General features: G+C 34.7%; 1 protein-coding gene and 1 pseudogene across 1 annotated transcript in view; one reads left to right on the forward strand and one right to left on the reverse strand.

Moving 5' to 3' along the window:
• Positions 1-24,689, reverse strand: part of COL5A2 (collagen type V alpha 2 chain) — a 142,248-nt gene that overhangs the window by 71,492 nt on the left and 46,067 nt on the right. The window lies entirely within an intron of this gene.
• LOC150022379 (dipeptidyl peptidase 1 pseudogene) lies at positions 18,704-20,147 on the forward strand (annotated as a pseudogene).

Consider the following 24,689-nt stretch of genomic DNA (forward strand, 5'->3'; position numbering starts at 1 on the left):
TTAATCACAGATATCTGCAAAATGGAAATTTGCTTTCAAAACATGACACCTGTTCCCTTGCTATCCATAAGAAAAGCATAAAGTTTTAATTTTTTTCACTTTCATCAAAAGATTTTCATCATATAATACATAGCTAATCAATAAAACAACATTGATTCTGTACAATATATACAGCTCTGTATAGTGGTATTCAAAGTATTCGAACCAAGGAAAATGTAAATCTATTTTAATATGCTTTTTGTCAGGACTAGTTTTTTAAAAAATAGAAATGTGTACATCAAATAAGCAGTGTTACTTTTAGGTGAAAAACCACTTGAAAGCTCTATAGTTCCACGATGAACAATTCAACAAAACACAACCTATATAGAAATGAATTTACATCTATAGTTTATTAAACAATTGCATTAAGTAAATAAATTAATAGTAACTTTGTTCATTAATCACAAGCACTAAATACCAATGGCTTAAAATGAGATACGTTATAAGTTCGATAAGCTTGCTTCTCCCTTCCCACACCCTGGGAACAAAAGTGTTCACATGTTTTTATTGAGGAGTAAGTAAGTATGTGCCTAGTACAGCATGTGCAAAATATTGAAACTATATGTGTTCTGTTCTCAAAAGCATACAGTATTATTGTCATGTAGATTTCAATTACATCAATGAAACAATTAGATACCTGGAAATAGAACAACAAACAATTAACAAAATGACATCAATAATGTTAATTATCATTAAATTGGGACAGACACTTTTGGGGTGAGTTAATCCTGTTGTCTGCAGCTCTTTCAGGTTTGGTATAAATAGACTAGTGCTAATTCATAGAAGGTCAGTTTCTTCCTGAAAGTTTAAAACAGCATGACCTCCATCCAGGAGGCAAAGAAGTGGGTCACTATACTTCTTTCTTTAAATGATGTTAAAAATTAGTTTTATACTCTGAGTCATCACTGGTCCTTTTCCCCTGAGAATTTATAATTAAATTTAAGATGATGTGGAAAGTTAGTTGGAATGCTTTTAAATGGCAAAGAGATGAAAAACCACATTCGCTCTCGACTCTGCCTTCTCTCCCCCACACAAGAATTCATGTACATCACAGAGGGCTCAAAAACTCAGTGAACTTTCATTGTTCATGTCTCAATGAAAGACACATACAAAGAAACACTGGGTAGAAAATACAGGGTGTCCTGCCATTCTCGGCTTTGAACATGGTAGTTGTGCACCTTATGATTAGGATGACCTTTCTGTTTTCCACATAGATGTTTATTTACATGAAAAGAAAAGTAAAATAGAAAACAAAATTGCAGCCAATTTGCAGTAAAGTTGTCATGACATAATTATTTTATGAATAACAATATTATTAAAAGTAACTGAATAGGAATTTGTATATGACTTTCTGAGAGACTCAATATTATCTTCATGATTCCTCTGTGCAAATCATAAAACTAATCAAAGCTGACATTAAACTTCCTTTAAGGCCTAGAAGTTTGAAAAACTTATTGGTCTTAAAGAACATGAGTAAACAAATATTTTTATAAAATCTGAAAAAGAGTTCAAAAACCACAATATCATGACACTTGTAATTTTGCTATTTATGTTTCTTTAACTTTCCTAAAATTGAGGAAGACTGGCAATCTCCCATGCTGTTGTAACTTCTAAAAATTTTATCTTCCAAGCTACAGGATTCTGTTACCCTTACCAAATGTTTAAACAAATTGAACCAATCAATTGTGAAGTCATTACCACAAGAATCTTGGCACTAGTATTTTAGAGAGAAAAGATGTATTTTATCTGACCACATTTTATTTGAGAGTAACTCAATTGTCCTGTATTTCTAATATACCCTCATAGATTTGTCTTCTCATAAAGCTTATGTGCTTTTAAATTTAATTGTAAGAATTTGGTTCTTAATCACTAGATGGCAGACCAAATCTATCATCTTATTATGATATATAATTAGAGACCCGGTCATCAGAACTGCTGCTTGACAATGATGGGCCACACCCTGTGTCTACAGTCTTTTATATAATTACACTCATGCAAAAAAAAGCCTTCATTGAAACGACCATATTGAAACCTTTGACTATCAGGAAAATGTGATTCTATTTGTATATTAAATTATTGGGTCTACCTAAGGAACTTAAAAAATATATAAGCCCTGCCCTGGCTGCGGGGGCTCAGTGGATTGAGTGTCGGCCTGCGAGCCAAGTGTCGCTGGTTCGATTCCCAGTCAGGGCACATTACTAGGTTGCACGTCAGGTCCCCAGTTGGGGGCTCGTGAGAGGCAACCACACAGTGATGTTTCTCTCCCTCTCTTTCTCCTTTCCCCTTTCTCTAAAAAAATAAATAAATAAAATAAGCAAACAAATAAATTATTAAAAAAAAAAAATATATATATATATATAAGCCCCTAGATTATGCCAGACATTCCCTAGATATTAACAGAATTTCTTCCTTGCAGACATAGAGTGTTCACGTGTCACAAATTTTTTTTTATGCTTAGTAAATGTATTTTATTTTATTTATTTTTTTTATTTTGGTTTTTCAATTACAGTTGTCCCCTTTTCCCCTAATTTCTCTCCCCCACCCAACCCACCCCCTCTCCCGCAATCATATCCCTCCCCGTTGTCCATGCCCATGAGTCATTTATACGGGTTCTTTGACTAAACCCTTCCCTTACTTATCCCCTTCTCTCCCTCCCCTCTCCCCCTATTGACTGCTATTCTGCTCTTTGTTCTATTTAGTTCCTTTGTTTGCGTTGTTCTTTAGTTTCCTGTATTAGGTGATATCATAAAGTATTTTTCTTTCTTTGCCTGGCTTATTTCACTAAGCATAATTCTCTCTAGTTCCATCCATGTTGTTGCAAATGGCAGGAGTTCCTTCTGTGTCACAAAATTTTTAAATCTCCTACTTAGACATTTTTCTCCATTGGCCAGTAAGCTCCTTGGGAACCAGACATATGTTCATCTCAGTAACCTTCATACCCAATGTCATATAATCAATCTTTGATAAATATATTTGCCGCATGGATGAATATGTGAGTAAAGGAAGGAAGAAGTTAGTTCACTGATGTGCTTATTTAAAAAAATAGCACATGAAGCTTTCTTTCCTCCATCCTTAAACTTCCCAGAAAACTTAGGACACCTATTTTGAATGAAAGGGAAATGGGTCGCTTGGTGGTTCTTGCGAATTATGTCCCTAATGTCTAGACCTCTTTGTAGCCAGAAAGGAAAAACATTGTCAGTCACAGCAGCCCATATTTTGGAATGAGTTTCAGAATGTTATAGCAGCCCTTCGGCCCTCCTGACCCAGCTGGCCTCAGTCCCTTCTGAGGTTGTGAAGGTCTGGGCTAACATTAAAATTTCTGTAACAGTAAAGGTCTTGGAAGGACTAGAGTATGGTACTGTCAGCTGGTGTCCTCATAAAGTGGGCAAAGAATCTTAATGGGACAAAGGAGGTAGCAGCAAAGCAGCCCCACCTGCCCTCTGGACCAAACCATAGATGCTGCCTTTACCAGTACACAGATAGCCACAGATTCTGGATTCAGTTCCAGAGAATGGTCCAAGCAAATCCCTCCCTTCCTCCTATTTATCATCATAAGAGGGAAACAAAGAGGCGCGAGTATTTAGTTCTTCTTTCAGACCCTTCCGAGTAAATGCCAACAATTTTGCATTCATCATGTCTCTTTCCTTACCTGATCCCAAACTTGGAAAAACTTAGATACGTAGGAAGCCACCAAGAATAACTGAGTAGGATGCGTTACGTATTATGACAGCATTTTTCCACCTCAGCCTCAAGGTCTGTGAGAGGGCGGGTGGACCGACGAGTACGGAGCAAGCGTACAGAGCTCTGCATCTTTTGTCCTTCAGTCCACCTAGCAACTTTCACTTTCCAAGGAGCCCTCCAAATCTCCTTTTAGGATGGTTATTCAAATTTTTACTTTTTGATGTTTTCTTCCTCTCTTTAGGACAATCACAGTTTATAGTTTAAATATCATAACAATTAATTTTGAAAACCTATCTTGAAATCTGAGAAAGTGAAAAGAAGACAACTCATATACAGTGTTTCAGTGAAGCATACAAATAAAATGAGATTAGATAAACTGTCTGCAAAGGTGGTTAGTCTCCTCAGTGCACCCATCAAACATTTCTCAACCCATATGCAAAGGCTTTTCAGTTAATGAGTAAAACTGGTGTTTTAACTTTCCTTAAAATGGAAAAATTAAAAGGAAAATCTCTCATATTAGCTACTAAAGTTTCTTTCCATGTATCACTGGGAAATCTAAATGATTGTGGCCAAAAAATGAAACTAAATTTATACACAATGCACATGCAATGCTCATTTACAATTTTGTCTGGAGAGCCAAGTTTCAGTCTGCTAATACACTTGACATAGATTTTTTTTCCCTCCAAAAACATGGTTCAAACTATTGGATAGCTGTAAAAACACCACAAAGAGAATTTGGCCTGCCTTATATTGAATACAGTAGAAATTTCAGTAGTAATCTCTACAGCAAACCCTAGTTTTACTTTCCAATGTTGTCCTTAGTGAACAGTTAAATGCAATCTGTGTTATGCCAACTGTGTTTGCCTACCTAAGTGCACCAATAGTTCTGAGTGTTTTGAATGAAATCTGTTTACTTCATCTCTCCCCATAATATTGCTTAAAATAAGAGAACCAAAAATCTACTCAGCAGTTCCTCTTTTAAATGGGCGGTAAGACATGTTTAGAATCATTTCAGTTCTGTGTGTTATGATTTCTTTGTAGCTGTATTTTGCTTTCTGTTTTTATCCCTCTTAATACAAAAGATTACTTAGGCCTCTAGAGAAAATACAGACATTGCAGTCAGTTCATGTTTCCAGTTCATCCTCTACAGATTTATTCTTTATTCACTGTCCTCGTACTGACCAAGTTGTAGTCAAGAGACAGATTAAGTAACAAACTGAGAATATACAGTACCATCAGCCTACTATGACAACCACAAAAAAAATTTTAAATTACCACACACACTCATGTCACTCTTCATCAACCATTCTCTGATCTTTTATTTTCCTTTTAATGTAGTATTTATCACTTTCAAGCCTACTATATTATTGTATCTATTATTTATTGCTTACCTCTCCATGATAGAATTATAACATCATAATGATAAATACAATTTATTATTCTGGCTTGGTCATTGATATATATTGATGTCTTGGAATAGTGTTAGTGTCATAGTAGATGCTCAATAAATAGTTGTTAAATTAATTTGTTCAGAATTAGTTATTTGTGTTAGCCATTTTAGAGGGTGGAGTTCTTTCATAATACTCTATATAAAAGGAACCAATTGTAAGAGTACCAGGAAAGAGCCCTATGCCATACTGAATGGAAAGTTATTTGCTTTGATCCTGTAGTTATTATATAATTTTTAGAAAAGGTCCATTTTTTTTTACTGCTATTCAAATGTGGGCCATATCAACATGGATTTTAAAAACCTGACATTGTGTTCCCATAATGTATTAATGTTATTTATTCCAGTATTATATCCTGAATAGAAACATATATTTTTATTTATTTTTTAACTAAAGTGAGTTATTTTTATATTATAAGAGAACATTCAGTATGGGATATTCAGATGGGTATAAAATTAAATATTTATCATAGAACATGTTTAGAATCAATTCAATTCTGTATCATATTATTTTTTCTCAGCTATATTTTGCTTTCCTTCTCTATCTTCCCTGATACAGAAAAATATTTAGGTCTCTGGAGAAAATACAGACATCATAGTCAGTTCAATTTTTCTCATTCATTCTATACTGGCTTATTCTTCATCCACTAGCCTTGTCCTGATAAAACTGAAATTTATTTTACAATGATTTAAATATTCCACAGTTCACAATGGTTTTTTGATCACATTTTTTTTACTACCAAAGATTCTAAAATGTTTTGAAGTGTTTCAAGGTGACCTGAGGGATTGCACTATTTCCTCTGGAGCTCACTTCTGAAGGAAGGTGGGCACTAGTGCTTTCATACTGAAGGCATAATTTCTAAGTTTACCCACCTGGGCATTTTCAGGGACTTAAATCCATAATACCCAATTTTGTCCTGATCACTTAGGTTTTATTTATGTCTATTTTATAGCTATTATAAAGGCAATTTCACTGAAAAATGGAAATGAAGATAGATTTTACCCTTCTTTCTGGCATTCTCTTACTAAATCACTATCAGAACAGGTAACAGACTCCATAATATAAGACTAAAATCATTATTTCAGAATTAAAATCCTTCTCTTTGGCTTCATGTTTAGCATATTTCTATAATAAACATTGATTGTAGAGAAGCCATTTTATTTGTTGCAGATTTAAGATCAAGCCTCAATATGTACCAAATCTCAACACCAGAAAAATGTCACAGTAATATTCTCAAAGAGAAAGAATCTGTTTCCTTTACTGGGAAGTCGTATTAATAACCTTCTAGAGGCACAGCAAAGCAATTTTTGTGCTTGGAGGGGGAACAATAGACAGGAAAAGCAAAAAAATAGAAGCAGGAGGAGGAGAGGGAAGAGGAAGAGAGGGGGATGAGGCAGAGGGGAAGGGGAAAGAGGCAGAGAAGACCAAAAACCAAGGCAATCATTTCTTCCCCCATACAACTTCGCTACATCGAGAAGGAAAATCTGCAAGTTTATTTAGCAAGATACAGAACTAAACTAGGGATATTTCATTATCCTGTAGTTGGATAAAAAATATACAAAAATATGAAATCTAAGATTTTGACCTATCAATTTTTGTGCGTCTGAGAAGTAATTTTTCTTACTAAGTAAACAAATGGAAATCAAAGTAAAACACTCTTATGTAGAGGAAATGTAAACATGAAAATTTTTATTTAAATTTCAAAAGCTTTAAATTATTAATAATCATTCAAGGGGATATAAGGGAACTAATTGATAATGGAAAAAATACAATAGAGATTAAATAAAAAATTATTCCTTTGAGTTTTAATTCTAAATTTTATCATTACTCTTTAATTTATATTTTAATTTCTTAAAACATAATGACTATTAAGAAAACACAAAGAAAAAGAAAACTTGTTTTCTTAAAATATCTGTGGGAAGGTTTAAAATTTTCAAAAATGTTAAATTACTTGTTCAATCCCAAATAGATATGGAACACTTACTTTGTACTAAACTCAATGTTTTGCAGGTGTTGAGATCAGAGGAGAAGAACGTAGAACATTTGCTAATGTGTGGAGTGTAAAATTTAGGTTGGGCAAAAAGACATATCAACAGGTTGTTTGCTTTAGTAAAGGAAAACTGTGCCCTAGTTTCTCTACTCAACATATAAATTAAGATGAAATATGACCCTTAACTTTTAGGCAAAATGAAATATTCTAGGATATCACAAATTTGCCTTAAATTGTTGATGAAAGTTAATCCAAATATATTAGTCAATCTGGCAAAAGGAATGGAGGGCTTATTTAATCCATTTAGTCAATATTTATTTACATGCAAGTTTTATTGAATACTTGTCTAGCACAAGAGCATACTTTGGATCATGAAATGAGGCATTTGGAATCCAACTTCCTTGCCAAAAACAATTAAAATATACAGAAGTTACAACAGGCAATGAAATTTTCTTGTAGGAGAAAACATAAGTTTTCACATACATGCAGTTCATTCTGGAAAATCTGCATACATATTGAAATTTTATAAACTCAATTCTGTTTTCTCATTAATTATATGAATCCTGGGCCCTTTCGAATTATTGGTATTCATCCTGGTCTGTGTTTAAGAGGTCTTTGCCTAATGCTATTTAATTAACTACAACTAATTCTCAGGAACGTCAACCTGAAGATTTTCTAGAATCCCAAACAAAAACAACCCTTAACCATTGCAGGAAAAAAAAAGTTATGTTTGTAAAAGCAAATTTCAAATAAGCTAGAAGTGAACAAAATACAGAATTTCAAAGGCATTAAATCAAGTGTAAATTGATCACTTAGGACAGTCTGACTCATATAAGTAAGAGAGTAGACACCCACAAATGCACACCATCCAACAAGTCCCCACAGTATAGCAGCCTTACAGTTAAGGGCACAGTTTTAAGATCCCTGTGCCCTTAGCTGTAAAATATCAGACTTCCTCAGATACTTTTGTCTTCCAGTATCTTTATATAAGATTAAAGTCAAATTATAAAGTAATTTGAAGCAAACATCAAAATGGTATAATGGATGCTTTTTGGTAATATAGTTTATATATTTAACAACTCTGTTATTTTGTCAAGTATTGGAGATACAGAGGTAAGGTAATGAATGCCAACCCACCTAAGAAGCCCACAGACTAGTAAGAGAACTGGCCCAGCACCAGGCTAGTTGAACACAGTTTTTTAAGTATAAAACTAGAAGCAAACCAAGTTGTGGGAATACTTAAAAAAAGGCACTTTGCTAAGGCTGGAGAAGTTTATGTAAGAGAAGTCAAAAGAGTTCTGTGATTCTAGTTCTATAATTTCCTTATTTATTTTTCTTTAATACTTTTTAAGGCTTTTTTTTTTTTTTTAGGTGAAAAAACTAAGATCCAAAGTGCTTTCTTCCAAAAAACCACTTCCAAGCTGTATAATATTGTCACTCCTGGCCTATTGCTGGTTCTGGCAATGGACCCATTTGCTCTGCCAACTGGCCAGGATGATCTGAAGGACATGGGCACCTCCTCTTACTCATTGCTTCCTATTTTCCTTTCTTAGCCGTTTCTTCTCTTGCCTGAGAGTAAAACAACAGCACTCTTGTTTCTAAACCTCCTGATGCCTCCATAGGTAGGTGCCCTAGAGGGGAGTAGTTGTGCCAACCAAGAGTGCAGAAGCCAGGATGCTTGCAACAGCAACATGGGAGGAATCAGTTGCCACCAAGACTAAATCTGGCAGCACTGTGATGAATTATAAATGAGTTTTTCCAGAACCAATTCTACAGCCATTTAAAAATTCAGCAAAGCCAAATTCAAATACCATTTTTCAAATTTAGATACAGAATTCGGGATTATACCGCCCTGACATTTTAGAAAGTCAAAAATAGTTGTATCATATAATGTCTAGTTTGAAAGACAATGAGATTCGTCCATGGATGCTAGTTTATAATTTAGAAAACAGTGTGAACTTAGGTATTAAATACCTGTGCTAGAAGTTCACCTACTTTTATACTTGGCAAATCCATTCATATCCATTTTCAGATTACTTAAGTATTTGTCAAGGGTCTACTCTAAGTTTTACTACATCTCATGCCAGAGAGATATGAAAGTAAAAGACATACAAGCTATTCCAGAAGAGCTTTTAATTGAGAAAACAAAAAGGAAGCTTATAAAAGTATTTGCTTTTAACAAATATTTACTAAGGAGTATATAAATAAAAAGTATTTTCTGTCCAGTTATTCCTCCACTGACCACAATTAGTTAAGGTTATCAATTGTTTATATAAGATATTAGGTTTGAGGAATTATGTATAAGAAATCAAAAAAGATGGGATCATTATGAGCTGAACTTATCTGAAGGGGGGTAAGTAGAAGTGGGTTCTAAAGTAGGCATTGAAAAATGCAAGGTATTTAAGATGGTGGAGGTGTAGAAGACTGCCCAGGGAGGAAGCAGGAGCTGCCTAAGAGTCATGGAAAGAAGGGCAAACATGCCATATCAGGACTGAAGAAAGGGGGTGTAAATCCATGAGACACCAGATAAAGAATATGAAGGCTTTGATTAACTATAGTTAGGATAAAGTCTTACAAAAATTAAAAATAATCTCAGAGGTTTAAGAATGAATAGAGGAAGTAACATCTATTGGATATGGTTATGGATTGAATCATGCCCCCGCAAAAGATATGCTAACATTATTTGGATATAAGTCCTCCGAAGGTAAAATTACTTAAGATGAGAGACTCAAAGAGACACAGACCCATGTGACGGAGGTCGTGACTGAAATGCTGCATCTGCAAAGCAAGAAAGGATTCTCCCTCTACAGGTTTCAGACAGAGCATGGCCTTGTCAACACCTTGATTTTGGATTTCTGTCTCCAGAATTGTGAGACGATACATTTCTGTTGTTGGAAGCCACCCAGTCTGTCATGCTTTGTTATACAGCAGCCCTTGATAATTCATACAGATCTCTACAGAACACAAGAATGAGTCTAGACACTGAATGAAATAGAAATTTGCGAAGATACATAAATTTGATTGGAAAAATTCTAAATCCTACTTAAGGCACATTGGGATGAATATCAAGGAAGAATAACCTGGTATAAATATTAGTAGTTACTACTTAGGTGTTGTAAGAGCTATGTTAAATCCCTTATGAAAATTTTCTATTTAACCCTTACAATCACCCTGGCAGAGGCTTGGAGTCGATCAAAATCACAAAGTGAGTGACAGAGCCATTGCAACAACCACACACTCTTTTTTTTTTTTTTTTTTTTAATAATTTATTTTTTTGTTTGTTTGTTTATTTATTTATTTACTTATTTGTAGAGAGAGGGGAAAGGAGAAAGAGAGGGAAAGAAACATCACTGTGTGGTTGCCTCTCACTCGCGGCCCCAACTGGGGACCTGACGTGCAACCTAGTCATGTGCCCTGACTGGGAATCGAACCAGCGACACTTGGATCGCAGGCCGATGCTCAATCCACTGAGCCACAGCAGCCAGGACCAACCACACACTCTTTACTGCTACATTCTAAGTTAGACCATTGGACAGCTACTTTAGAAAGAAAATAAAGGGAAGAAAACTTTGTGTAAGTAAAATTTTAAATTCATGCTCTAAATATAAAATTTTGAATAAGTGAGAATAGTAAACTGACAGCTCAAAGGAAGAATAAAAAGCAGGAGGAGGCTGGATTTACTTGGAAGAAAAAGAGTAAAGTATGGTATACCTTAGAAATAGGAAACAAAGCAATTACAATGTTTTTTTTTTTTTTTAATGAATCTGTTATCAAAGGGAAGCAGGCAAAACACTAAGAATGTGAACTCCATTATTTCTCTCTATTCAGCTCCCAACTCTAAATGGTGATCTAATAAAAAATTTAAATATGATCCATTTACATACTTATTTAATAAAGAATTATTGAGTAAATCTGTACCTTCTTATGATGTTAATGGAATAGCAGAGATTAAGAGTTATTTAATGAAATTTTATTGGCTAAACAGCAAGTATAAAGGCTGATGAGATTTATCGTGAGCTCTGCCAAACTTTTCATGACTGAACCATATTAGCAAATAAGATGACAAGGTAAACTGGATAAAACAGAAACTTAAAGTACCTATGTCTCCACCAACAGAAATTTCTCTATAGTTGTAGAGGTTCAGCCATAGGAGAATAAGGCCATATGCTGCATCTGAATTGCTAAACAGAAGAGTAGATTTAAAAGCATTATTTCCTGCCCATCTACATTTACCAATGATTTTTCTGGGATTCAGAATTCTAAAGCATACACAAAATCGTTGTCCATATGCACACCACATTGCATATCTATTTAACATTATTCTACCCCCACTCATGAAATTAAGGTAAGCTTTCTTACCCCTCATGGGCCCCCAGACTTTGGATTCCTTTAACTGTCTATAGAGTAAGTGAAGAGTTTACCTAGAACCTATAGGAATATGAAATATAGAGTGATAATCCTCTCTAAGCCATGACTTTATGCTACTTTATGCCAGCCCATGTATGATGAATTACAAACTCCACTATTTAGAGTGTTCTAAAGACATAAGAAACTTAAAAATTGATTCTTAATAGGCACTTGATTATATTTAAAATTATTTGGAATAATTTAGCTTCGTAATCATTCAGTTTGTTGACCTTAAGAGTTAAATAATTTAAAATATTAGTAAAGGAAAGAGCCAATGTGACAATCAAGTACCACAATGTATATTACCTAACAGCTGCTTTGTGTGGATTCTTTATAATGGTAATATTTAGTGTGATGGAAAGAGATTATTTCAAACTTCCCTCAGTTATGATTACTAACACCAAATAAATATTTCCTATTTTAAATAATATTGCTAATACTTAAGTGTTTTATTTTTTAAAAAGTGTTTTTCTTCCCTAATATTCAGAACACATTTGTAGAATTTTATTTCTTTTTATGCCATTAAACAAGGGTGAATTTCAAGAAAAGCAATACGGTACTCAGAACACATCAAGTGGAACATTCTGCAAAATTTCTTAAGAGAAAAAGGAAACTGGCTCTTTGGCAATTATACTAAAATGTCAAAAAGTCCTAAAACTCAGGAAGAATAAGTTATGTTTCTTAGTAAAACATGCAAATAAAATACAGATGTTCCTCAGCTTACTATGGGAAGAGGTATGTCATCTGAGAACTGAGAAGAAGTAGAATTTATCCAGGAGCTATATGTAACTTACTACGGCTAGAAAAAGGAGAGGGAAAGCAAAGAAAAAGAAGAGAAAAGAGAAGCTGAGTGATGGGGTAAAGGAAAAGGGCTAGAAGAAATGGTAGCATCACAAGTCTGAGCTCAGATTTCTGATGCACTTCAGGCCTCTTTCTTGGGCTCCACTTTCATAGTAAGCTGAACTCTGCCAACTCAAATCAAGAGAATGAATAACAGGGAACAAACGGGCAAACTTGCAGCTCTGACTAATAAGACTAGATATATTTTGACTCTTAATCTAGTCACTAGAAAGCCCTAAAAGGCTAAGTGATGTGGGGGTCGGGGGAGAGTAGTTTAAGAACCCTAAGCTTTTTGTTTTACTTTGATTTTTGAACTCAGGCACTAAAAATTACTTGTTATAAAAACACTGGCAAATAACTTTTTTGATCCTCAAATTTTTAATGTAAATACTAGAGTAATATACTCCCCCCACAAGGTTGTTTTGAGAATCAAATAAATGTGTAAGTGCTTTAAAAAATCAACATGCATATAGTTTTTTTTAATAATTTATTTATTTATTTGTTTGTTTACTTATTATTTTTAGAGAGAGGGGAAAGGAGAAACAGAGGGAGAGAAACATCACTGTGTAGTTGCCTCTCACTCGCGCCTCCAACAGGGGAGCTGACGTGCAACCTAGTAATGTGCCCTGACTGGGAATCAAACCAGCGACACTGGGCTCACAAGCAGACACTCAATCCACTGAGCCATAGCAGCCAGGGCCTAACATGTGTATAGTTTTAAGAAACAAATGCCACTCTTGTTTGAAATTTTAATGCAGTTATATATATGGGTGGGCAAAGTATGTTTACAGTTGTTCATGTGGAAAACAATACAATAATTAATAATACAAGGATAAACTGTGTTTTGTGTACTCACAACTGTAAACCTACTTTTTTCTCAATTGTACAAAGGGCAAGCCAGCCCTTCCCCCGAACAACTACTATATCTTCCACCACCGCTTACATTTTCTTAAGTTGAACCTGTTCAACTTGTGATTTATTATTTTCCAGAACTTTGGGAGTTTCAACGATGATGTAATTTTAGGAAGAGATTCTTTATAATTTTAATTTATGTTTAAATTGTGAGGGTTTAAATAAGTTTACTTACAAAGCTGTGCAGAAAAATAATATTTCCCTTCAATAAATTTACCAAGTAGTGCCAATCCAGAATATTAAAAAAAAAAAAAGAAAATCAACGTGTATTATTCAAACACAACTGTTTTTCAGCACAGAGGTTCCCAGGCTGCTTCTGTCTGCCTCAATCCCATTTATATGTGTATCAAAAGCAAAATCATGCTCAGGAGCTCTCTCCCCTTTATGGTGTCCTATCACAATCTAGAGTAGGGTGAGGGAGAAGAGAGAAATCATATATTGCATTATATTGATAGAAATCCATTTGTACAGAGCTATGAAGAGTGGAGGAATCCTGTTTCTCCCACAAAACACCTTGAGGTAAAGTATTTAATGACCATGCCTCTGGTCAGCCCAAATAAATAACATCACAAAACAGTGCACTCAGATTTCAAAAACAGCACTGATAAGATGTAGGACAGGAAGGAAAGGTGATTTCTGTAGGGCGAGAGGAGTTTTTCTGAGTTAGCATACGATACTGAACAAAAAGCCATTGTAGCAATTAGTTGGACCTTACCTACCTCCCTACACCAACACACCTGTGGTTAATATAATCACAGAGAGATTTTGAGGCTAATTATATAGCACCTTGAGAAGAGGATTTTTAAGCCATGGCAGAATATGACCATATTTTATGACATTTCTTTATTCAAAGATTTCACCCAAAATCAGTCCCATAAAAGCTATGTGTTCTGTGACATTAAATGCTGTGTATCCCTCATACTAAAGGGTCTCTTTTTCATTTTTTTTTTTTTTAATTTCAGCCTTGATTTTGTTTTACATTGGTGCTTCTCAAATCTGGCTTTGAATCTGAATCAGTCAAATAATTTTTTAAAATATAAATTCTTAGACCCTACCTTCTGTGATTCTGATTTGTTTTGCAACTGGAAATCTGTATTTTCAAAAAAGCTTCTCTAGTATTATGATGCCATATTTGGGAATAATCACTGTAGTCATCACTCTAAGCACACCTATGGATGCACTACTTCTCTAATGGAAGAAACAAGAAAACTATTATTCCTTGGTATGAGCATGCCCATTTGTTGCCTACCATTCCTTCCTATGTCCAGTTGTTAGAAAAGAATGTATTTTTTTGTTCCTTCTTTATACCAACACAGATAAAAACTAAATGGTATTCCCCACCATGGGAAAATTTACCACTAACAACTACCACAAACTTAAAATCTCACTCAATTATCATCTTTCTAAAAATACAAACATTCAAATTAAAATCACTTAAATCATTATGACCCTTCTGTATTTTAGTAATAAATCTCCCTCAAAAAAGTATCCAATTTAGATCAGTACAGTCAGATTCTGGTATGAATATAAGAAGTTGCAAAGCTCCCCCAGAATCTGGTGAGCCTTTATGACCCACTAGTGAGTTGTGTCATTGGGTAGAATTTACACACCAAAAAAAGAAAGAAAGAAAGAAAGAAATCTCAAGAAAAACATTTCACAGGGAGAATGTAACAAGAAAGAACAACTACTACCTTACAGAAAACAGATGGCTAGCATTACTACAGCTGGAAGGTTGTCAGCTGTGCCCTCAGCTTGTATTTGGTTTTGTGCTTTTATAAACTGGCAGGAAAAATCCCTTACTTTTTACCAAAAGGGGCCCAGCCCATAAATAATTTGCTAAAGAAATCTTAAAAATCTATATTTTGAATATGAAATATGTATAATGGCTAAAAAATCACTTTAGTTCCTCCTATTTTGAGATGATTCTGAAACATTCCTTAAATATGCAAGAATAAATAAATAGAAAATAGTGTGAACAAAATAATAGTTCATATGTCAAATATCAACTTTGTTTTCATCTTTTAAAACCCTCCTTCTCTCTTTTACATGCAAAAACCACTAGGTGATGTTAACGTTCATAAATCACCTATTTAATGTCAAAATGGACAAATTATAATATATGGCCTAGATAATTATTTTCAAGTTAGAAATCACAGAGTGACTTAATTGCATATTATGGGCATTCATTCAAACTTTGTTTATACTAAGAGTTAGAAGAGTTTGGATTATAATTTAGCTATTTGTTAAATAAGCATATTATGCAGCTACATTATAGACAATAGTACGCTGGGAGGCTTATTGTAATGTAAAGTTCGTGCCCCTGTGTGGCATGAAGGCTTTAGTTGTTTTAAATTGTACTCTTTTAGTAATTCTGTCCACAGTAGTTATAAATTTTATGACCATAACTGACCTTGAAGCAAAGAAAAATGAAATAAATAAGCAGTTAACTAAAGTAAGATGTCCGTATTGTGATAGTCTAGAGATCTTTTTGGCCACAGAATTAAAAAACTTTTCCCTCCTTATATTCCTTCAGTTCAATTGGACAAAAATGTATTTTCTGTCTTCTCTGTGCCAGACACTTCCTTGGACACTGTGATAGATTGACAGATAACACATTCCTGAATACCTTTACTTCTGAATAAAAACAGTCCCACCTGGTTTGCATAAGAATTTTCCTTCCTTTAGTAACTCATGGAAAGATGACAGTATTTTGCAGGTAAAATCTATGTGTGTACTTTTGGACAATCTACTCCAAATCCTGTTAATCACAGAGATATTGTGAGAAGGGATTCAGTGAGAGAGAAAAAAAGTTTGACTTCTCACTTATAGAAATAACAGAAAAGAGATAAAATTTTATTTAGAATTTCTTTTAAAAATCATTTACTCATTCAATAAGCATTTATTGAGCACATACAACCTATAAAAGTTGATCATATTCATCTCTAATTTTTGCTTTTCAACATCTTAGACTACATCCTCCACTGAGGCAGGGTTTTGCTTGCCGTGTTCATAACTGTATTCTTTGACACCTAGCAGGGAGACACAGGGGTACTCATTGCAGCTGCAGGAACTAAAAGGGAAGGGAGGAAAACAAATTAGAGGATTTCTACCACTTTGAGTCTGAAAAGATTTCACACCTTCATATCACCTCTTGTGCAGGAATAGGAGTTAATTTCATTTTATAGATGAAGAAATATTCAGATGATCCAGTCTGCAATCTTATATTTTGCACAAAGTAACTAAACTTTGAGCCCAGTTTTTAAATACCAGGTCCTATCAAAAAATTCAATATATTTTGTTTTCATTTATTTCATACGTATATGTGCTGAGAAACTACTATATATTAGGCACAATACCAGTGTTAAGAATGTAAGTGTGAACAGAACATAAGTCTATTCCTCAAGGAGCTTACACTTAGTGGAAGGCAACAGAATATAAGCAAATAAATACACAAACATATAGTATGTCAAATAGTGACAAGTGGTACAAAGAAAACTGCAGCAAGGTAAAGACGGAGAGTTCTAGGAGAGAAGTAAATTAAGTGGACATGGGATAATGAGGTTAATTTGAATTATTAGGGATGATTTCACAGATAAAGTAGAATATGAGCAGAGATGTGAAGGCAATAGCATAGTATTTTACTTTAAACAACCATTAGGAAAGATGTCATCTTAAGTACCATCATCATTAACAGCAATTTAAGTTCTTTCTTGGGTTATAGGAAATGACTTTGACACTTAAGTACATTGTAAAGGTCATATCATGGGCCTCTTTGCCAATGCGACTTAACAGCAAATAAAAGACAAAGCATCAAAAGTATTATTTTCTGCCCTAAAACTATTTATGCTATTTCAAAAATGTCATGAAAATATGACATTCATTGAAAAAAAATTTAACTTTTGCTTAAAGAATTCTCAAATGAAAAAAATTATTTAATGAATTAGATTATCTTATGAAACCAAGATAGATAGTCTAAGGACATTTTATTGGACTTTAAGAGTCAAAGTTTGGCTGTGAGCTGCTATTGGATACCAAGGGCAGTGGTAAGCACTCTGTTAATTCATAAAGAAAGGCATGTGTCACAAGCAGGTGGGTTTCTGTTGAGCAGAAACAACAATCAATTAGGTTTAGAGGCCACTAATAAGACACTCAGCCTGCCTAGACCTGGGGGAAGGAAAATATGAGGAATCTTCATGCAATTTGGCTTCAGGGGAACACACTGATGATACCCTGCTTTGCCCCAAATAGCAAAAATCCAGCACCTCTAGTGAAATGTGAATTTAAGAACTGAGTTGACAGAAATAAATACTCAACTATGATCCAGTTAGTAATATAGTCCCTCCAGGAGAATTTCATTAGATATACAAAACTTTCAGCTATACTCTCCTCTTATACTTGGTAAACAAATTAAAGGAGAAAATTAGACATTCTATATGTTAATAAATAATTACATATTTCTTATAATTATATTTGAACATTTTAAAATAGTGATTTTTAAAAAATCCTCACCTGAGGATACGTTTATTCATTTTTAAGAGAGAGGAAGGAAGAGGGAGAGAGCGAATCATCAATGTGAGAGAGAAACAGCAATCAGTTGCCTCCCATACATGCCTCCACCAGAGATTAAACACACAAACTAGGAATGTGCACTGACCAGGAATTGAACCCACAACATTTTGGTGCAGGGGATGCTGATCCAACCAGCTAAGTCATCCAGCCAGAAATATATTTTAATATTTTAAACAAAAGGATTATATGTAATATAATTGGTAAAATATGAATATTAAATTTTTGGTTAATTCAGAAGATAATAGATTTTAATTATCCACTGCGGTTCATAAGCTTGATTGTTTATATTAAAACATCCGTTATTTAAAAAATTATGCCATTGAGATAAATGGACATGTGATTACACATGCCCCTGGCAAGGTTCTCTGACCTCGAGATGCCAGAACAGCCACGTTTTACATCTATTTTTATGATATGTAATCATGCCCTACTTTTTAGAGACATAAGTAGAAGTTTCCTACCACATCAACATTCCAGAATAACAGTATCATTTTGGTATAGACAACTTCAGAAAATCAGAGGAAAAAAGAGAACTTATTTTAGGAAAGGTTACAAACCTGATTGCATGTTCAAATTTTGTTAATCAGATCAAATAAATTTTGTATGCTTAAGGTAGATAAAGAAATAACTTTATTACCCCTGGCTTCAAATATTAAGTAAAAACTATCTTAACTTTCTAATAATTTGTACTTTTACTTAAACCAAATACCATGAATCATTTTAGAAAAGCATAATAGAATTTTTTTAAAAACAATGAATGATCCCCACGGCTTCCCTCCTACTTAAGCTCCTTCACTTTGCTTCTAGCCCTGCCAGCATGGGTCCCTGGCCACGCTCGCAGCTCGCAGCCCTCCTGCTGCTCCTCGATGGCTTTGGCACTGCACGCTGTGACACGCCTGCCAACTGCACCTACCCTGACCTGCTGGGCACCTGGGTCTTCCAGGTGGGCAGCAGAGGTTCCCAGAGGGACGTCAACTGCTCAGTGATGGGACCACCAGGAAAGAAAGTAGTGGTGCACCTTAAGAAGTTGGATACAGCGTATAATGACTTGGGCAATTCTGGCCATTTCACCATCATTTACAATCAAGGCTTTGAGATTGTGTTGAATGACTACAAGTGGCTTGCATTTTTTGAGTATAAAAAAGAGGGCAGCCAGGTGACCAGTTACTGCCATGAGACGATGACCGGGTGGATGCATGATGTGCTGGGCCGGAACTGGGCTTGTTTCACCGGAAAGAAGGTGGGAACTACCTCTGCGTATGGGACTGTGAACCCAGCACACCTTGCGAGTCTCCAGGAAAAGTATTCCAGTAGGCTCTACAAATACAATCACGACTTTGTGAAAGCAATCAGTGCTGTTCAGGAGTCTTGGACTGCAACAACATACATGGAATAGGAGACTCTTACTTTGAGAGAGATGGTTAGAAGTGGTGGCCACAGCCGGAGAATCCCCAGTCCCAATCCTGCACCACTAACTGCTGAAATATGTGAAAAGGTTCTACATTTGCCATCATGTTGGGACTGGAGAAATGTTCATGGTGCCAATTTTGTTAGCCCTGTTTGAAACCAAGCATCTTGTGGAAGCTGCTACTCATTTGCTTCTATGCATATGCTGGAAGCAAGAATACGTATGCTAACCAACAATATGCAGACACCAATCCTGAGTCCTCAGGAGATTGTGTCTTGCAGCCAGTATGGTTAAGGCTGTGATGGCAGCTTCCCATACCTCATCGCAGAAAAGTACACTCAAGATTTTGGACTGGTGGAAGAGGCATGCTTCCCCTACACAGGCACTGATTCTCCATGCATACTGAAGGAGGACTGCTTTCATTACTATACTTCTGAGTACCACTATGTGGGAGGTTTCTATGGGGGCTGCAATGAAGCCCTGATGAAGCTAGAGCTGGTCCATCATGGGCCCATGGCAGTTGCCTTCGAAGTCTATAATGACTTTCTCCACTATCAGAAGGGGATCTACTACCACTCTGGTCTGAAAAACCCTTTCAATCCCCTTGAGCTGACTAATCACGCTGTTCTGCTGGTGGGCTATGGCACTGATCCAGTCTCTGCGCTGGATTACTGGATTGTTAAAAACAGCTGGGGCACTGCTTGGGGTGAGAACAGTTACTTCCAGATCCACAGAGGAACCGATGAGTGTGCAATTGAAAGCATAGCAATGGCGGCCACACCAATTCCTAAATTGTAAGGTGTACCTCCCAGCATTTCATGCTGACCACCATCAGTCATGAAAGGGGATGATTTATTCACAGACTGGAGACTTCTACTGCAGTAATTTCAGAAAATTACAAATAAATTCCTATGAAGCTTTTTGCCTTCAAAAACAAAACAATGAATGATATTCAAATAATCAAATCACATTATATATAGGAGTAAATGATGCATAATTTTAATAATCCATCTAATTTACTGTCAAAATCAATAAAACAACGTTAAGTATTCACTGCCTGTGAATGTCTGGCTAGAAGCTTTGGAAATAACAACTAGGGAGATACTTAGGTATTTACTCAGAGACAGGGGTTAAGATGGGATGACCTGGGAGAAGCATTTTAGAATCTGGTCTCCCTCATACTGAGTATTCTATCTAGGGAATAAGTGGAAGAAATGCCAGAAAGTGTCAGTTGCTTCCAATCACAGAAATCCTGAACACTAATTAACAGTGTTGTATTTAACTTGGCTTATGTGCTATGATAGCATTGAAGTCTTTTTCTTCCCTGAGCAGCAAATGAAGAAGGAAGATTGAATTTCCTGTGATTGTACAGTAAACTGGGAGAATCACAGAGGAGAGAAGATTGCATGCAGCAAATCAGGTAGGTGGTCATTACTCTGGTCCTTGTCTGAATTGAGGAGGGTTCAGCATAAGGACAGAGGAGGAAAAAATAGGAAGAAGCTAGAGAGGCCATGTGAAGCCAGTGTTGGTGACAGTCACAGGAGTTCGAAGTTATGCTTTAACCAGGTAGGGACTTCTTCGACCCATTTGTCCTGCCTTGAGTATTGAAAAGACAATTTCTTTGGCTTTTCTTTCAGATGTCTATCTCTCAACAAGGGCTTGGGGAAATAAACAGGAAATCACTGCCCCGCCCTCATGGACCTTACAGACTAGTGGGAATACAGGCATAATGATGGTTCACCATTTCTGAAAGCTCTTATTTTACTAATAATAAAAAAAACACATGTAGAAAATGATATGCTGATCAGTGCATCTTGGTATCAAGACACTCCTAGATCTAACAACTTCATGCCCCACTGTTATTCATACCTCTAGTCCTCTGCTTTGTTCCAAACTCAGTTGCTTAATAACTTATCATCCTCTCACCAGCCAGGAAACCTTTATAGAGTTGAGAGTAATTATAACGTGAGCCTGAAAATTATTTCTGTTAAGGTAGCTGACAATATAAACATAACAATCTCTTGACAATTTCTAGACTGTATTGGAGTAAATCATTTTCAACAGTTTTGCATAAAGCAAATTCAATTGATGAACTATAGAATTAAAAAAAAAAACATAAAAACACCCTTTTGGAACATGGGAGTTAGCAACCACATTTAGAAGTAAAGAGCAAAATCCAGGAAAATTAGGCAAATTATATCATAAATAGTAATGCAAAAATTTCCATTTATATGTCATAAATTTCTACAAAGAGGGAAGAGAGGTGGATAATCAGTTTTAAAACTTACAAAATGAAATAACAGATTCCCAATTAATCCACCATTAATACAAACACTAGCTCCTATATACGTTATTAACCACATGAAATTAATATAATCTGAGCAGTATAAGAGGCATTAGTTTCAAAGCTTTGGGAAGTCATCTTGCCTTTAAGAACAGTGTCCATATTTCCAGCTTACAACCTAGGATTAACTGGAATACATATTACATATATAATAAATTTTCAATTAAATTATAATTTTCTTCTTGCTGTTTTCTATTTCTGTTTTCCATTTCAGCTTACACTTGTGGCTGAAGTTAAATAATAAAGTATTGGCTTAAGTTAAAAACATATACCTTCTCATTCAAACCAAATAGCAAAAACAGAACCTACTACAGATGCTCATGGATTTCTAGAGTATTATACATCTTTAGCAACTTTTTTTATTCCCTAACCTGGATAATAGCATGTTGTATATAATTTATGATGGAGCTATTTCATGACAAAATATTGCCACACAAGCAATTGGGAGGTATTATTAGGAACTTAAGTGTTTCCAATGCTTCACGAAATTACAGGGTACCCACTGGGCAAGAGAAACACTACCTAAGCTTGCAAATGAGGTACTGTGATGATTTCTAACAAATCCTATTCTTTTGTGTCGTAAATATTGGTTACAAACATTTCTGCAAAACAAAAGGTAAGGTAGTCAGCTCTCTTATACATGGGTTCTGAATCTGCAGATTCAACCAACCATGAATCAAAAAAACCTGGGAAGAAACGTTACATTGTTGCTCATGTATGCTCTGTAGCTCAGTGTAAAATGGTTGCCTGTGTACTGAATATGTACAAGACTTTTTCTTGTTATTATTACCTATACAATGCAGTTTAACAACTATTTTTATATCTTTTACATTGTATTACTTATAAGTAAGCTAGAGATAGTTTAAAGTATATGGGAGGATGTGGATAGGTTATATGCAAATATGCAGCATTTTATATACGGGACCTGAGCATCCACAAATTTTGGTATCGGAAAGGTTCCTGGACCCGATTCCCCACAGATACCCAGGGACACCTGTACTTCACTTGGCAGTTTGTCACTAATAATAAACTTTAGGCTAAAGTGTTTTGATTGTTTCAGCTTCAAAACATTACAAATACTATGGTTATTACTACACATTTAGGAAATCCCAGATTAATGACTACAAACTGGTGACTCATCACTTGGATATTGGTCCTTTTTGATTTTATGAGTTATTAAAATAAAAAGGGTGTGTTTAAATTGATAACAGTTAATGTTAATGGTAGCACTGGAAGTAGCAACAGAAGCTTGTACTTATCAGATACTTAATATGTGCTAAACTGAACAAACTGTTTTATATTATTGATCTCATTTAATCCTCAGCACAGGAGCATCCCTGTGAGGTAACTGAGAGTAGTTCACAGTGATTAAACAACTTGCCCTGGAGCAAAGATCCCAATGCCTCAGAAATTATAGGTCCTGGATTTCAAACCAGACTGTATTATTGCAAATGTAAGCTTTTTCATCAGAAATAACAACCGTTAGAGATTTAAGTTTTTAGTAATGATACATTTTTCATCAATCATATTCATTCCCTGGATAGGCAATAGGGTTTTAGAATAAAATGATAGGTAGTTTGGGAAGTAGAATCCTCACTCAAGCTCTGATTTCTCAGCATTATTAAGTCCAGAATCTTCATGGTTAACTCAAGATGTATTCATCAGGTTTGTTTGTAAATGCTGATTTATTAGAATATGGTCATAAGAAATTTACTTGTACATAAAATATATATATTTTTCCACAAATCAGAAATTTCCTCTGAGTTCATCAGCATCTTTTAGTAGAACTTTACTATGATGTATGTATATAAAGATGTCTGGTAAAAAAAATTATATATATAAATATATATATATATAATACAGCATATATAAAATATAAATAAAAACATACATATATGTGTGTACAGAGTGGGCAAAAGGAGATTCACAGTTGTAATACAAATAATTAATAAAATAATAAATAATAACAGAAGAATAAACTCTATGTTTCATGTATTCACAGATGTAAGTTTAGTTTCATATTGTATATTGTAGTTGTAGATATTTTCTTTCATATAAATGGTTATACACTCCCTTATTAGGCAGCTATAGATTTTTTATTATATTTATATATATAAACTATTACACATGCACAAGCATGGTCAAATATGCTTTTATATATTTATTTTTACAGAGAGCCAGACATGCATAAAATCTTATAATACTGACAATTATGCAATAATATTTGAAGGGGGAGAGAGGTAGTCAAATTGCTAAATGTGACATTTTTAATACTTTAAAATTTTATTTTATACTATATTTATTTTTATACTAAAACTTTGATCTAAGCTTACTTTTATTCAGGTAATTACAATCCTTTTTCTTTTTTGCCATAAGTCCATTGTCTTACCAAATATATTTAATTTGGTTGAGCCAGTTAAACATAGCAAGTTGCAAGCTTGCTTTACACTCAGATACTTATAATTTGAACTTTATTTTCATTTTAACTGCTGACAGCTCAAACGTTTTATTTTCACATAATGTTCATAATTTTGAAAACAGAAGAGAAATCTCAAAGAATACGTTGACTCCATAGTCCATCTTTTTAGCACACTAGAAATCTATATTCTACAATTAATAATTTTTTTCTTCATTCATACCTCTTCTGAATAAAACTAACTGGACTGATCTCTGCAGGCAAAAAAAAATGTAAATATAGTGCTTTAAACTTCTTCTCCCACCCTTCCCCTCTCTCAAAAAATAAATAAATAAAATCTTTTTTTTAAAATATATAATGTTGTAGAGTATCTTTTATTTGCCCAATGTGTTAGCCATGGGTTCAAGAAATATTTTTCCTCTCCTCCTCATTATGAGAATAATAGTGGTGTAGGTGGGATGGAACCTGTGTTGGCTCCTCAGGGTCCAGGGGCCAATGAAATAGGGGTGGGCATGGGTAGGTGGGCTGATGGTGGACTGGAGCTTTTGTACTCCTCAGCAAGATCTGAACCACAATTCAATGCAAGCTTATTGATACCTAATAATATGGATGCAGTGTTTCTCAGACATGATAAA

Source organism: Furipterus horrens, unplaced genomic scaffold, assembly GCF_987537825.1.
Source record: "Furipterus horrens unplaced genomic scaffold, mFurHor1.1.pri manual_scaffold_1, whole genome shotgun sequence".
Taxonomy (NCBI): Eukaryota; Metazoa; Chordata; class Mammalia; order Chiroptera; family Furipteridae; genus Furipterus; species Furipterus horrens.